Below are 16,377 nucleotides of genomic sequence, written 5' to 3' on the forward strand. Positions count from 1 at the left end.
CAAAAATTTCAATCCTGCATGATTTTACCAAGAAATGTGATTCTTCATTCAAAACCTGATTTTTGCTTTTGGGCTCTATTGAATAATGAATGTTTTGAATTTTCTCCAAAAGTAAAGTAGTTGCAAACTCATGCTTTTAGAGACTTGTTTGGGCTCATGAGAGGAGTAGAAAAACATCAAAAATTTCAGTCCTGCATGATTCTACCAAGAAATGTGTGTTCATTGAAACCGCTGGTTTTTGATAGTTTGGGCCCTATTGAATAATGAATGTTTTGAATTTTCTCCAAAAGTAAAGTAGTTGCAAACTCATCCTTTTAGAAACTTGTTTGGGCTGTTGAGAGGAGTAAAAAACCATCAAAAATTTCAATCCTGCATGATTCTACCAAGAAATGTGATTCTTCATTCAAAACGCTGGTTTTTGCTATTGGGCTCTTTTGAGTAATGAATGCTTTGAATTTTCTCCAAAAGTAAAGTAGTTGCAAACTCATGCTTTTAGAGACTTGTTTGGGCTCATGAGAGGAGTAGAAAAACATCAAAAATTTCAGTCCTGCATGATTCTACCAAGAAATGTGTGTTCATTCAAACCGCTGGTTTTTGATAGTTTGGGCCCTATTGAATAATGAATGTTTTGAATTTTCTCCAAAAGTAAAGTAGTTGCAAACTCATCCTTTTAGAAACTTGTTTGGGCTGTTGAGAGGAGTAAAAAAACCATCAAAAATTTCAATCCTGCATGATTCTACCAAGAAATGTGATTCTTCATTCAAAACCTGATTTTTGCTATTGGGCTCTATTGAATAATGAATGTTTTGAATTTTCTCCAAAAGTAAAGTAGTTGCAAACTCATGCTTTTAGAGACTTGTTTGGGCTCATGAGAGGAGTAGAAAAACATCAAAAATTTCAGTCCTGCATGATTCTACCAAGAAATGTGTGTTCATGGAAACCGCTGGTTTTTGATAGTTTGGGCCCTATTGAATAATGAATGTTTTGAATTTTCTCCAAAAGTAAAGTAGTTGCAAACTCATCCTTTTAGAAACTTGTTTGGGCTGTTGAGAGGAGTAAAAAACCATCAAAAATTTCAATCCTGCATGATTCTACCAAGAAATGTGATTCTTCATTCAAAACGCTGGTTTTTGCTATTGGGCTCTATTGAATAATGAATGTTTTGAATTTTCTCCAAAAGTAAAGTAGTTGCAAACTCATCCTTTTAGAGACTTGTTTGGGCTCATGAGAGGAGTAGAAAAACATCAAAAATTTCAGTCCTGCACGATTCTACCAAGAAATGTGTGTTCATTCAAACCGCTGGTTTTTGATATTTTGGGCCCTATTGAATAATGAATGTTTTGAATTTTCTCCAAAAGTAAAGTAGTTGCAAACTCATCCTTTTAGAAACTTGTTTGGGCTGTTGAGAGGAGTAAAAAACCATCAAAAATTTCAATCCTGCATGATTCTACCAAGAAATGTGATTCTTCATTCAAAACCTGATTTTTGCTATTGGGCTCTATTGAATAATGAATGTTTTGAATTTTCTCCAAAAGTAAAGTAGTTGCAAACTCATGCTTTTAGAGACTTGTTTGGGCTCATGAGAGGAGTAGAAAAACATCAAAAATTTCAGTCCTGCATGATTCTACCAAGAAATGTGTGTTCATTGAAACCGCTGGTTTTTGATAGTTTGGGCCCTATTGAATAATGAATGTTTTGAATTTTCTCCAAAAGTAAAGTAGTTGCAAACTCATCCTTTTAGAAACTTGTTTGGGCTGTTGAGAGGAGTAAAAAAACATCAAAAATTTCAATCCTGCATGATTCTACCAAGAAATGTGATTCTTCATTCAAAACGCTGGTTTTTGCTATTGGGCTCTATTGAATAATGAATGTTTTGAATTTTCTCCAAAAGTAAAGTAGTTGCAAACTCATCCTTTTAGAGACTTGTTTGGGCTCATGAGAGGAGTAGAAAAACATCCAAAATTTCAGTCCTGCACGATTCTACCAAGAAATGTGTGTTCATTCAAACCGCTGGTTTTTGATATTTTGGGCCCTATTGAATAATGAATGTTTTGAATTTTCTCCAAAAGTAAAGTAGTTGCAAACTCATCCTTTTAGAAACTTGTTTGGGCTGTTGAGAGGAGTAAAAAACCATCAAAAATTTCAATCCTGCATGATTCTACCAAGAAATGTGATTCTTCATTCAAAACCTGATTTTTGCTATTGGGCTCTATTGAATAATGAATGTTTTGAATCTTCTCCAAAAGTAAAGTAGTTGCAAACTCAAGCTTTTAGAGACTTGTTTGGGCTCATGAGAGGAGTAGAAAAACATCAAAAATTTCAGTCCTGCATGATTCTACCAAGAAATGTGTGTTCATTCAAACCGCTGGTTTTTGATAGTTTGGGCCCTATTGAATAATGAGTGTTTTGAATTTTCTCCAAAAGTAAAGTAGTTGCAAACTCATCCTTTTAGAAACTTGTTTGGGCTGTTGAGCGGAGTAAAAAACCATCAAAAATTTCAATCCTGCATGATTCTACCAAGAAATGTGATTCTTCATTCAAAACGCTGGTTTTTGATATTGGGCTCTATTGAATAATGAATGTTTTGAATTTTCTCCAAAAGTAAAGTAGTTGCAAACTCATCCTTTTAGAGACTTGTTTGGGCTCATGAGAGGAGTAGAAAAACATCAAAAATTTCAGTCCTGCACGATTCTACCAAGAAATGTGTGTTCATTCAAACCGCTGGTTTTTGATATTTTGGGCCCAATTGAATAATGAATGTTTTGAATTTTCTCCAAAAGTAAAGTAGTTGCAAACTCATCCTTTTAGAAACTTGTTTGGGCTGTTGAGAGGAGTAAAAAACCATCAAAAATTTCAATCCTGCATGATTCTACCAAGAAATGTGATTCTTCATTCAAAACGCTGGTTTTTGCTATTGGGCTCTATTGAATAATGAATGTTTTGAATTTTCTCCAAAAGTAAAGTAGTTGCAAACTCATGCTTTTAGAGACTTGTTTGGGCTCATGAGAGGAGTAGAAAAACATCAAAAATTTCAGTCCTGCATGATTCTACCAAGAAATGTGTGTTCATTGAAACCGCTGGTTTTTGATAGTTTGGGCCCTATTGAATAATGAATGTTTTGAATTTTCTCCAAAAGTAAAGTAGTTGCAAACTCATCCTTTTAGAAACTTGTTTGGGCTGTTGAGAGGAGTAAAAAACCGTCAAAAATTTCAATCCTGCATGATTCTACCAAGAAATGTGATTCTTCATTCAAAACCTGATTTTTGCTATTGGGCTCTATTGAATAATGAATGTTTTGAATTTTCTCCAAAAGTAAAGTAGTTGCAAACTCATCCTTTTAGAAACTTGTTTGGGCTGTTGAGAGGAGTAAAACACCATCAAAAATTTCAATCCTGCATGATTCTACCAAGAAATGTGATTCTTCATTCAAACCGCTGGTTTTTGATATTTTGGGCCCTATTGAATAATGAATGTTTTGAATTTTCTCCAAAAGTAAAGTAGTTGCAAACTCATCCTTTTAGAAACTTGTTTGGGCTGTTGAGAGGAGTAAAAAACCATCAAAAATTTCAATCCTGCATGATTCTACCAAGAAATGTGATTCTTGATTCAAAACCTGATTTTTGCTATTGGGCTCTATTGAATAATGAATGTTTTGAATTTTCTCCAAAAGTAAAGTAGTTGCAAACTCATGCTTTTAGAGACTTGTTTGGGCTCATGAGAGGAGTAGAAAAACATCAAAAATTTCAGTCCTGCATGATTCTACCAAGAAATGTGTGTTCATTGAAACCGCTGGTTTTTGATAGTTTGGGCCCTATTGAATAATGAATGTTTTGAATTTTCTCCAAAAGTAAAGTAGTTGCAAACTCATCCTTTTAGAAACTTGTTTGGGCTGTTGAGAGGAGTAAAAACCATCAAAAATTTCAATCCTGCATGATTCTACCAAGAAATGTGATTCTTCATTCAAAACGCTGGTTTTTGCTATTGGGCTCTATTGAATAATGAATGTTTTGAATTTTCTCCAAAAGTAAAGTAGTTGCAAACTCATGCTTTTAGAGACTTGTTTGGGCTCATGAGAGGAGTAGAAAAACATCAAAAATTTCAGTCTTGCATGATTCTACCAAGAAATGTGTGTTCATTGAAACCGCTGTTTTTTGATAGTTTGGGCCCTATTGAATAATGAATGTTTTGAATTTTCTCCAAAAGTAAAGTAGTTGCAAACTCATCCTTTTAGAAACTTGTTTGGGCTGTTGAGAGGAGTAAAAAACCATCAAAAATTTCAATCCTGCATGATTTTACCAAGAAATGTGATTCTTCATTCAAAACCTGATTTTTGCTATTGGGCTCTATTGAATAGTGAATGTTTTGAATTTTCTCCAAAAGTAAAGTAGTTGCAAACTCATGCTTTTAGAGACTTGTTTGGGCTCATGAGAGGAGTAGAAAAACATCAAAAATTTCAGTCCTGCATGATTCTACCAAGAAATGTGTGTTCATTCAAACCGCTGGTTTTTGATAGTTTGGGCCCTATTGAATAATGAATGTTTTGAATTTTCTCCAAAAGTAAAGTAGTTGCAAACTCATCCTTTTAGAAACTTGTTTGGGCTGTTGAGAGGAGTAAAAAACCATCAAAAATTTCAATCCTGCATGATTCTACCAAGAAATGTGATTCTTCATTCAAAACGCTGGTTTTTGCTATTGGGCTCTATTGAATAATGAATGTTTTGAATTTTCTCCAAAAGTAAAGTAGTTGCAAACTCATCCTTTTAGAGACTTGTTTGGGCTCATGAGAGGAGTAGAAAAACATCAAAAATTTCAGTCCTGCATGATTCTACCAAGAAATGTGTGTTCATTGAAACCGCTGGTTTTTGATCGTTTGGGCCCTATTGAATAATGAATGTTTTGAATTTTCTCCAAAAGTAAAGTAGTTGCAAACTCATCCTTTTAGAAACTTGTTTGGGCTGTTGAGAGGAGTAAAAAACCATCAAAAATTTCAATCCTGCATGATTCTACCAAGAAATGTGATTCTTCATTCAAAACGCTGGTTTTTGCTATTGGGCTCTATTGAATAATGAATGTTTTGAATTTTCTCCAAAAGTAAAGTAGTTGCAAACTCATGCTTTTAGAGACTTGTTTGGGCTCATGAGAGGAGTAGAAAAACATCAAAAATTTCAGTCCTGCATGATTCTACCAAGAAATGTGTGTTCATTGAAACCGCTGGTTTTTGATAGTTTGGGCCCTATTGAATAATGAATGTTTTGAATTTTCTCCAAAAGTAAAGTAGTTGCAAACTCATCCTTTTAGAAACTTGTTTGGGCTGTTGAGAGGAGTAAAAAACCATCAAAAATTTCAATCCTGCATGATTCTACCAAGAAATGTGATTCTTCATTCAAAACCTGATTTTTGCTATTGGGCTCTATTGAATAATGAATGTTTTGAATTTTCTCCAAAAGTAAAGTAGTTGCAAACTCATGCTTTTAGAGACTTGTTTGGGCTCATGAGAGGAGTAGAAAAACATCAAAAATTTCAGTCCTGCATGATTCTACCAAGAAATGTGTGTTCATTGAAACCGCTGGTTTTTGATAGTTTGGGCCCTATTGAATAATGAATGTTTTGAATTTTCTCCAAAAGTAAAGTAGTTGCAAACTCATCCTTTTAGAAACTTGTTTGGGCTTTTGGGAGGAGTAAAAAACCATCAAAAATTTCAATCCTGCATGATTCTACCAAGAAATGTGATTCTTCATTCAAAACGCTGGTTTTTGCTATTGGGCTCTTTTGAGTAATGAATGTTTTGAATTTTCTCCAAAAGTAAAGTAGTTGCAAACTCATGCTTTTAGAGACTTGTTTGGGCTCATGAGAGGAGTAGAAAAACATCAAAAATTTCAGTCCTGCATGATTCTACCAAGAAATGTGTGTTCATTGAAACCGCTGGTTTTTGATAGTTTGGGCCCTATTGAATAATGAATGTTTTGAATTTTCTCCAAAAGTAAAGTAGTTGCAAACTCATCCTTTTAGAAACTTGTTTGGGCTGTTGAGAGGAGTAAAAAACCATCAAAAATTTCAATCCTGCATGATTTTACCAAGAAATGTGATTCTTCATTCAAAACCTGATTTTTGCTTTTGGGCTCTATTGAATAATGAATGTTTTGAATTTTCTCCAAAAGTAAAGTAGTTGCAAACTCATGCTTTTAGAGACTTTTTTGGGCTCATGAGAGGAGTAGAAAAACATCAAAAATTTCAGTCCTGCATGATTCTACCAAGAAATGTGTGTTCATTGAAACCGCTGGTTTTTGATAGTTTGGGCCATATTGAATAATGAATGTTTTGAATTTTCTCCAAAAGTAAAGTAGTTGCAAACTCATCCTTTTAGAAACTTGTTTGGGCTGTTGAGAGTAGTAAAAAACCATCAAAAATTTCAATCCTGCATGATTTTACCAAGAAATGTGATTCTTCATTCAAAACCTGATTTTTGCTTTTGGGCTCTATTGAATAATGAATGTTTTGAATTTTCTCCAAAAGTAAAGTAGTTGCAAACTCATGCTTTTAGAGACTTGTTTGGGCTCATGAGAGGAGTAGAAAAACATCAAAAATTTCAGTCCTGCATGATTCTACCAAGAAATGTGTGTTCATTGAAACCGCTGGTTTTTGATAGTTTGGGCCCTATTGAATAATGAATGTTTTGAATTTTCTCCAAAAGTAAAGTAGTTGCAAACTCATCCTTTTAGAAACTTGTTTGGGCTGTTGAGAGGAGTAAAAAACCATCAAAAATTTCAATCCTGCATGATTCTACCAAGAAATGTGATTCTTCATTCAAAACGCTGGTTTTTGCTATTGGGCTCTTTTGAGTAATGAATGCTTTGAATTTTCTCCAAAAGTAAAGTAGTTGCAAACTCATGCTTTTAGAGACTTGTTTGGGCTCATGAGAGGAGTAAAAAAACATCAAAAATTTCAGTCCTGCATGATTCTACCAAGAAATGTGTGTTCATTCAAACCGCTGGTTTTTGATAGTTTGGGCCCTATTGAATAATGAATGTTTTGAATTTTCTCCAAAAGTAAAGTAGTTGCAAACTCATCCTTTTAGAAACTTGTTTGGGCTGTTGAGAGGAGTAAAAAAACCATCAAAAATTTCAATCCTGCATGATTCTACCAAGAAATGTGATTCTTCATTCAAAACCTGATTTTTGCTATTGGGCTCTATTGAATAATGAATGTTTTGAATTTTCTCCAAAAGTAAAGTAGTTGCAAACTCATGCTTTTAGAGACTTGTTTGGGCTCATGAGAGGAGTAGAAAAACATCAAAAATTTCAGTCCTGCATGATTCTACCAAGAAATGTGTGTTCATGGAAACCGCTGGTTTTTGATAGTTTGGGCCCTATTGAATAATGAATGTTTTGAATTTTCTCCAAAAGTAAAGTAGTTGCAAACTCATCCTTTTAGAAACTTGTTTGGGCTGTTGAGAGGAGTAAAAAACCATCAAAAATTTCAATCCTGCATGATTCTACCAAGAAATGTGATTCTTCATTCAAAACGCTGGTTTTTGCTATTGGGCTCTATTGAATAATGAATGTTTTGAATTTTCTCCAAAAGTAAAGTAGTTGCAAACTCATCCTTTTAGAGACTTGTTTGGGCTCATGAGAGGAGTAGAAAAACATCAAAAATTTCAGTCCTGCACGATTCTACCAAGAAATATGTGTTCATTCAAACCGCTGGTTTTTGATATTTTGGGCCCTATTGAATAATGAATGTTTTGAATTTTCTCCAAAAGTAAAGTAGTTGCAAACTCATCCTTTTAGAAACTTGTTTGGGCTGTTGAGAGGAGTAAAAAACCATCAAAAATTTCAATCCTGCATGATTCTACCAAGAAATGTGATTCTTCATTCAAAACCTGATTTTTGCTATTGGGCTCTATTGAATAATGAATGTTTTGAATTTTCTCCAAAAGTAAAGTAGTTGCAAACTCATGCTTTTAGAGACTTGTTTGGGCTCATGAGAGGAGTAGAAAAACATCAAAAATTTCAGTCCTGCATGATTCTACCAAGAAATGTGTGTTCATTGAAACCGCTGGTTTTTGATAGTTTGGGCCCTATTGAATAATGAATGTTTTGAATTTTCTCCAAAAGTAAAGTAGTTGCAAACTCATCCTTTTAGAAACTTGTTTGGGCTGTTGAGAGGAGTAAAAAAACATCAAAAATTTCAATCCTGCATGATTCTACCAAGAAATGTGATTCTTCATTCAAAACGCTGGTTTTTGCTATTGGGCTCTATTGAATAATGAATGTTTTGAATTTTCTCCAAAAGTAAAGTAGTTGCAAACTCATCCTTTTAGAGACTTGTTTGGGCTCATGAGAGGAGTAGAAAAACATCCAAAATTTCAGTCCTGCACGATTCTACCAAGAAATGTGTGTTCATTCAAACCGCTGGTTTTTGATATTTTGGGCCCTATTGAATAATGAATGTTTTGAATTTTCTCCAAAAGTAAAGTAGTTGCAAACTCATCCTTTTAGAAACTTGTTTGGGCTGTTGAGAGGAGTAAAAAACCATCAAAAATTTCAATCCTGCATGATTCTACCAAGAAATGTGATTCTTCATTCAAAACCTGATTTTTGCTATTGGGCTCTATTGAATAATGAATGTTTTGAATCTTCTCCAAAAGTAAAGTAGTTGCAAACTCAAGCTTTTAGAGACTTGTTTGGGCTCATGAGAGGAGTAGAAAAACATCAAAAATTTCAGTCCTGCATGATTCTACCAAGAAATGTGTGTTCATTGAAACCGCTGGTTTTTGATAGTTTGGGCCCTATTGAATAATGAGTGTTTTGAATTTTCTCCAAAAGTAAAGTAGTTGCAAACTCATCCTTTTAGAAACTTGTTTGGGCTGTTGAGCGGAGTAAAAAACCATCAAAAATTTCAATCCTGCATGATTCTACCAAGAAATGTGATTCTTCATTCAAAACGCTGGTTTTTGCTATTGGGCTCTATTGAATAATGAATGTTTTGAATTTTCTCCAAAAGTAAAGTAGTTGCAAACTCATCCTTTTAGAGACTTGTTTGGGCTCATGAGAGGAGTAGAAAAACATCAAAAATTTCAGTCCTGCACGATTCTACCAAGAAATGTGTGTTCATTCAAACCGCTGGTTTTTGATATTTTGGGCCCAATTGAATAATGAATGTTTTGAATTTTCTCCAAAAGTAAAGTAGTTGCAAACTCATCCTTTTAGAAACTTGTTTGGGCTGTTGAGAGGAGTAAAAAACCATCAAAAATTTCAATCCTGCATGATTCTACCAAGAAATGTGATTCTTCATTCAAAACGCTGGTTTTTGCTATTGGGCTCTATTGAATAATGAATGTTTTGAATTTTCTCCAAAAGTAAAGTAGTTGCAAACTCATGCTTTTAGAGACTTGTTTGGGCTCATGAGAGGAGTAGAAAAACATCAAAAATTTCAGTCCTGCATGATTCTACCAAGAAATGTGTGTTCATTGAAACCGCTGGTTTTTGATAGTTTGGGCCCTATTGAATAATGAATGTTTTGAATTTTCTCCAAAAGTAAAGTAGTTGCATACTCATCCTTTTAGAAACTTGTTTGGGCTGTTGAGAGGAGTAAAAAACCGTCAAAAATTTCAATCCTGCATGATTCTACCATGAAATGTGATTCTTCATTCAAAACCTGATTTTTGCTATTGGGCTCTATTGAATAATGAATGTTTTGAATTTTCTCCAAAAGTAAAGTAGTTGCAAACTCATCCTTTTAGAAACTTGTTTGGGCTGTTGAGAGGAGTAAAACACCATCAAAAATTTCAATCCTGCATGATTCTACCAAGAAATGTGATTCTTCATTCAAACCGCTGGTTTTTGATATTTTGGGCCCTATTGAATAATGAATGTTTTGAATTTTCTCCAAAAGTAAAGTAGTTGCAAACTCATCCTTTTAGAAACTTGTTTGGGCTGTTGAGAGGAGTAAAAAACCATCAAAAATTTCAATCCTGCATGATTCTACCAAGAAATGTGATTCTTGATTCAAAACCTGATTTTTGCTATTGGGCTCTATTGAATAATGAATGTTTTGAATTTTCTCCAAAAGTAAAGTAGTTGCAAACTCATGCTTTTAGAGACTTGTTTGGGCTCATGAGAGGAGTAGAAAAACATCAAAAATTTCAGTCCTGCATGATTCTACCAAGAAATGTGTGTTCATTGAAACCGCTGGTTTTTGATAGTTTGGGCCCTATTGAATAATGAATGTTTTGAATTTTCTCCAAAAGTAAAGTAGTTGCAAACTCATCCTTTTAGAAACTTGTTTGGGCTGTTGAGAGGAGTAAAAACCATCAAAAATTTCAATCCTGCATGATTCTACCAAGAAATGTGATTCTTCATTCAAAACGCTGGTTTTTGCTATTGGGCTCTATTGAATAATGAATGTTTTGAATTTTCTCCAAAAGTAAAGTAGTTGCAAACTCATGCTTTTAGAGACTTGTTTGGGCTCATGAGAGGAGTAGAAAAACATCAAAAATTTCAGTCTTGCATGATTCTACCAAGAAATGTGTGTTCATTGAAACCGCTGTTTTTTGATAGTTTGGGCCCTATTGAATAATGAATGTTTTGAATTTTCTCCAAAAGTAAAGTAGTTGCAAACTCATCCTTTTAGAAACTTGTTTGGGCTGTTGAGAGGAGTAAAAAACCATCAAAAATTTCAATCCTGCATGATTTTACCAAGAAATGTGATTCTTCATTCAAAACCTGATTTTTGCTATTGGGCTCTATTGAATAGTGAATGTTTTGAATTTTCTCCAAAAGTAAAGTAGTTGCAAACTCATGCTTTTAGAGACTTGTTTGGGCTCATGAGAGGAGTAGAAAAACATCAAAAATTTCAGTCCTGCATGATTCTACCAAGAAATGTGTGTTCATTCAAACCGCTGGTTTTTGATAGTTTGGGCCCTATTGAATAATGAATGTTTTGAATTTTCTCCAAAAGTAAAGTAGTTGCAAACTCATCCTTTTAGAAACTTGTTTGGGCTGTTGAGAGGAGTAAAAAAACCATCAAAAATTTCAATCCTGCATGATTCTACCAAGAAATGTGATTCTTCATTCAAAACCTGATTTTTGCTATTGGGCTCTATTGAATAATGAATGTTTTGAATTTTCTCCAAAAGTAAAGTAGTTGCAAACTCATGCTTTTAGAGACTTGTTTGGGCTCATGAGAGGAGTAGAAAAACATCAAAAATTTCAGTCCTGCATGATTCTACCAAGAAATGTGTGTTCATGGAAACCGCTGGTTTTTGATAGTTTGGGCCCTATTGAATAATGAATGTTTTGAATTTTCTCCAAAAGTAAAGTAGTTGCAAACTCATCCTTTTAGAAACTTGTTTGGGATGTTGAGAGGAGTAAAAAACCATCAAAAATTTCAATCCTGCATGATTCTACCAAGAAATGTGATTCTTCATTCAAAACGCTGGTTTTTGCTATTGGGCTCTATTGAATAATGAATGTTTTGAATTTTCTCCAAAAGTAAAGTAGTTGCAAACTCATCCTTTTAGAGACTTGTTTGGGCTCATGAGAGGAGTAGAAAAACATCAAAAATTTCAGTCCTGCACGATTCTACCAAGAAATGTGTGTTCATTCAAACCGCTGGTTTTTGATATTTTGGGCCCTATTGAATAATGAATGTTTTGAATTTTCTCCAAAAGTAAAGTAGTTGCAAACTCATCCTTTTAGAAACTTGTTTGGGCTGTTGAGAGGAGTAAAAAACCATCAAAAATTTCAATCCTGCATGATTCTACCAAGAAATGTGATTCTTCATTCAAAACCTGATTTTTGCTATTGGGCTCTATTGAATAATGAATGTTTTGAATTTTCTCCAAAAGTAAAGTAGTTGCAAACTCATGCTTTTAGAGACTTGTTTGGGCTCATGAGAGGAGTAGAAAAACATCAAAAATTTCAGTCCTGCATGATTCTACCAAGAAATGTGTGTTCATTGAAACCGCTGGTTTTTGATAGTTTGGGCCCTATTGAATAATGAATGTTTTGAATTTTCTCCAAAAGTAAAGTAGTTGCAAACTCATCCTTTTAGAAACTTGTTTGGGCTGTTGAGAGGAGTAAAAAACCATCAAAAATTTCAATCCTGCATGATTCTACCAAGAAATGTGATTCTTCATTCAAAACCTGATTTTTGCTATTGGGCTCTATTGAATAATGAATGTTTTGAATTTTCTCCAAAAGTAAAGTAGTTGCAAACTCATGCTTTTAGAGACTTGTTTGGGCTCATGAGAGGAGTAGAAAAACATCAAAAATTTCAGTCCTGCATGATTCTACCAAGAAATGTGTGTTCATTGAAACCGCTGGTTTTTGATAGTTTGGGCCCTATTGAATAATGAATGTTTTGAATTTTCTCCAAAAGTAAAGTAGTTGCAAACTCATCCTTTTAGAAACTTGTTTGGGCTTTTGGGAGGAGTAAAAAACCATCAAAAATTTCAATCCTGCATGATTCTACCAAGAAATGTGATTCTTCATTCAAAACGCTGGTTTTTGCTATTGGGCTCTTTTGAGTAATGAATGTTCTGAATTTTCTCCAAAAGTAAAGTAGTTGCAAACTCATGCTTTTAGAGACTTGTTTGGGCTCATGAGAGGAGTAGAAAAACATCAAAAATTTCAGTCCTGCATGATTCTACCAAGAAATGTGTGTTCATTCAAACCGCTGGTTTTTGATAGTTTGGGCCCTATTGAATAATGAATGTTTTGAATTTTCTCCAAAAGTAAAGTAGTTGCAAACTCATCCTTTTAGAAACTCGTTTAGGCTGTTGAGAGGAGTAAAAAACCATCAAAAATTTCAATCCTGCATGATTTTACCAAGAAATGTGATTCTTCATTCAAAACCTGATTTTTGCTATTGGGCTCTATTGAATAATGAATGTTTTGAATTTTCTCCAAAAGTAAAGTAGTTGCAAACTCATGCTTTTAGAGACTTGTTTGGGCTCATGAGAGGAGTAGAAAAACATCAAAAATTTCAGTCCTGCATGATTCTACCAAGAAATGTGTGTTCATTGAAACCGCTGGTTTTTGATAGTTTGGGCCCTATTGAATAATGAATGTTTTGAATTTTCTCCAAAAGTAAAGTAGTTGCAAACTCATCCTTTTAGAAACTTGTTTGGGCTGTTGAGAGGAGTAAAAAACCATCAAAAATTTCAATCCTGCATGATTCTACCAAGAAATGTGATTCTTCATTCAAAACGCTGGTTTTTGCTATTGGGCTCTATTGAATAATGAATGTTTTGAATTTTCTCCAAAAGTAAAGTAGTTGCAAACTCATGCTTTTAGAGACTTGTTTGGGCTCATGAGAGGAGTAGAAAAACATCAAAAATTTCAGTCCTGCATGATTCTACCAAGAAATGTGTGTTCATTGAAACCGCTGGTTTTTGATAGTTTGGGCCCTATTGAATAATGAATGTTTTGAATTTTCTCCAAAAGTAAAGTAGTTGCAAACTCATCCTTTTAGAAACTTGTTTGGGCTGTTGAGAGGAGTAAAAAACCATCAAAAATTTCAACCCTGCATGATTCTACCAAGAAATGTGATTCTTCATTCAAAACGCTGGTTTTTGCTATTGGGCTCTATTGAATAATGAATGTTTTGAATTTTCTCCAAAAGTAAAGTAGTTGCAAACTCATCCTTTTAGAGACTTGTTTGGGCTCATGAGAGGAGTAGAAAAACATCAAAAATTTCAGTCCTGCATGATTCTACCAAGAAATGTGTGTTCATTGAAACCGCTGGTTTTTGATCGTTTGGGCCCTATTGAATAATGAATGTTTTGAATTTTCTCCAAAAGTAAAGTAGTTGCAAACTCATCCTTTTAGAAACTTGTTTGGGCTGTTGAGAGGAGTAAAAAACCATCAAAAATTTCAATCCTGCATGATTCTACCAAGAAATGTGATTCTTCATTCAAAACGCTGGTTTTTGCTATTGGGCTCTATTGAATAATGAATGTTTTGAATTTTCTCCAAAAGTAAAGTAGTTGCAAACTCATGCTTTTAGAGACTTGTTTGGGCTCATGAGAGGAGTAGAAAAACATCAAAAATTTCAGTCCTGCATGATTCTACCAAGAAATGTGTGTTCATTGAAACCGCTGGTTTTTGATAGTTTGGGCCCTATTGAATAATGAATGTTTTGAATTTTCTCCAAAAGTAAAGTAGTTGCAAACTCATCCTTTTAGAAACTTGTTTGGGCTGTTGAGAGGAGTAAAAAACCATCAAAAATTTCAATCCTGCATGATTCTACCAAGAAATGTGATTCTTCATTCAAAACCTGATTTTTGCTATTGGGCTCTATTGAATAATGAATGTTTTGAATTTTCTCCAAAAGTAAAGTAGTTGCAAACTCATGCTTTTAGAGACTTGTTTGGGCTCATGAGAGGAGTAGAAAAACATCAAAAATTTCAGTCCTGCATGATTCTACCAAGAAATGTGTGTTCATTGAAACCGCTGGTTTTTGATAGTTTGGGCCCTATTGAATAATGAATGTTTTGAATTTTCTCCAAAAGTAAAGTAGTTGCAAACTCATCCTTTTAGAAACTTGTTTGGGCTTTTGGGAGGAGTAAAAAACCATCAAAAATTTCAATCCTGCATGATTCTACCAAGAAATGTGATTCTTCATTCAAAACGCTGGTTTTTGCTATTGGGCTCTTTTGAGTAATGAATGTTTTGAATTTTCTCCAAAAGTAAAGTAGTTGCAAACTCATGCTTTTAGAGACTTGTTTGGGCTCATGAGAGGAGTAGAAAAACATCAAAAATTTCAGTCCTGCATGATTCTACCAAGAAATGTGTGTTTATTCAAACCGCTGGTTTTTGATAGTTTGGGCCCTATTGAATAATGAATGTTTTGAATTTTCTCCAAAAGTAAAGTAGTTGCAAACTCATCCTTTTAGAAACTTGTTTAGGCTGTTGAGAGGAGTAAAAAACCATCAAAAATTTCAATCCTGCATGATTTTACCAAGAAATGTGATTCTTCATTCAAAACCTGATTTTTGCTATTGGGCTCTATTGAATAATGAATGTTTTGAATTTTCTCCAAAAGTAAAGTAGTTGCAAACTCATGCTTTTAGAGACTTGTTTGGGCTCATGAGAGGAGTAGAAAAACATCAAAAATTTCAGTCCTGCATGATTCTACCAAGAAATGTGTGTTCATTGAAACCGCTGGTTTTTGATCGTTTGGGCCCTATTGAATAATGAATGTTTTGAATTTTCTCCAAAAGTAAAGTAGTTGCAAACTCATCCTTTTAGAAACTTGTTTGGGCTGTTGAGAGGAGTAAAAAACCATCAAAAATTTCAATCCTGCATGATTCTACCAAGAAATGTGATTCTTCATTCAAAACGCTGGTTTTTGCTATTGGGCTCTTTTGAGTAATGAATGTTTTGAATTTTCTCCAAAAGTAAAGTAGTTGCAAACTCATGCTTTTAGAGACTTGTTTGGGCTCATGAGAGGAGTAGAAAAACATCAAAAATTTCAGTCCTGCATGATTCTACCAAGAAATGTGTGTTCATTCAAACCGCTGGTTTTTGATAGTTTGGGCCCTATTGAATAATGAATGTTTTGAATTTTCTCCAAAAGTAAAGTAGTTGCAAACTCATCCTTTTAGAAACTTGTTTGGGCTGTTGAGAGGAGTAAAAAACCATCAAAAATTTCAATCCTGCATGATTCTACCAAGAAATGTGATTCTTCATTCAAAACGCTGGTTTTTGCTATTGGGCTCTATTGAATAATGAATGTTTTGAATTTTCTCCAAAAGTAAAGTAGTTGCAAACTCATGCTTTTAGAGACTTGTTTGGGCTCATGAGAGGAGTAGAAAAACATCAAAAATTTCAGTCCTGCATGATTCTACCAAGAAATGTGTGTTCATTGAAACCGCTGGTTTTTGATAGTTTGGGCCCTATTGAATAATGAATGTTTTGAATTTTCTCCAAAAGTAAAGTAGTTGCAAACTCATCCTTTTAGAAACTTGTTTGGGCTGTTGAGAGGAGTAAAAAACCATCAAAAATTTCAATCCTGCATGATTCTACCAAGAAATGTGATTCTTCATTCAAAACGCTGGTTTTTGCTATTGGGCTCTTTTGAGTAATGAATGTTTTGAATTTTCTCCAAAAGTAAAGTAGTTGCAAACTCATGCTTTTAGAGACTTGTTAGGGCTCATGAGAGGAGTAGAAAAACATCAAAAATTTCAGTCCTGCATGATTCTACCAAGAAATGTGTGTTCATTGAAACCGCTGGTTTTTGATAGTTTGGGCCCTATTGAATAATGAATGTTTTGAATTTTCTCCAAAAGTAAAGTAGTTGCAAACTCATCCTTTTAGAAACTTGTTTGGGCTGTTGAGAGGAGTAAAAAACCATCAAAAATTTCAATCCTGC

Source organism: Dendrobates tinctorius, unplaced genomic scaffold (assembly GCF_039654945.1).
Source record: "Dendrobates tinctorius isolate UK_male_01 unplaced genomic scaffold, ASM3965494v1 ptg000033l, whole genome shotgun sequence".
Lineage (NCBI taxonomy): Eukaryota > Metazoa > Chordata > Amphibia > Anura > Dendrobatidae > Dendrobates > Dendrobates tinctorius.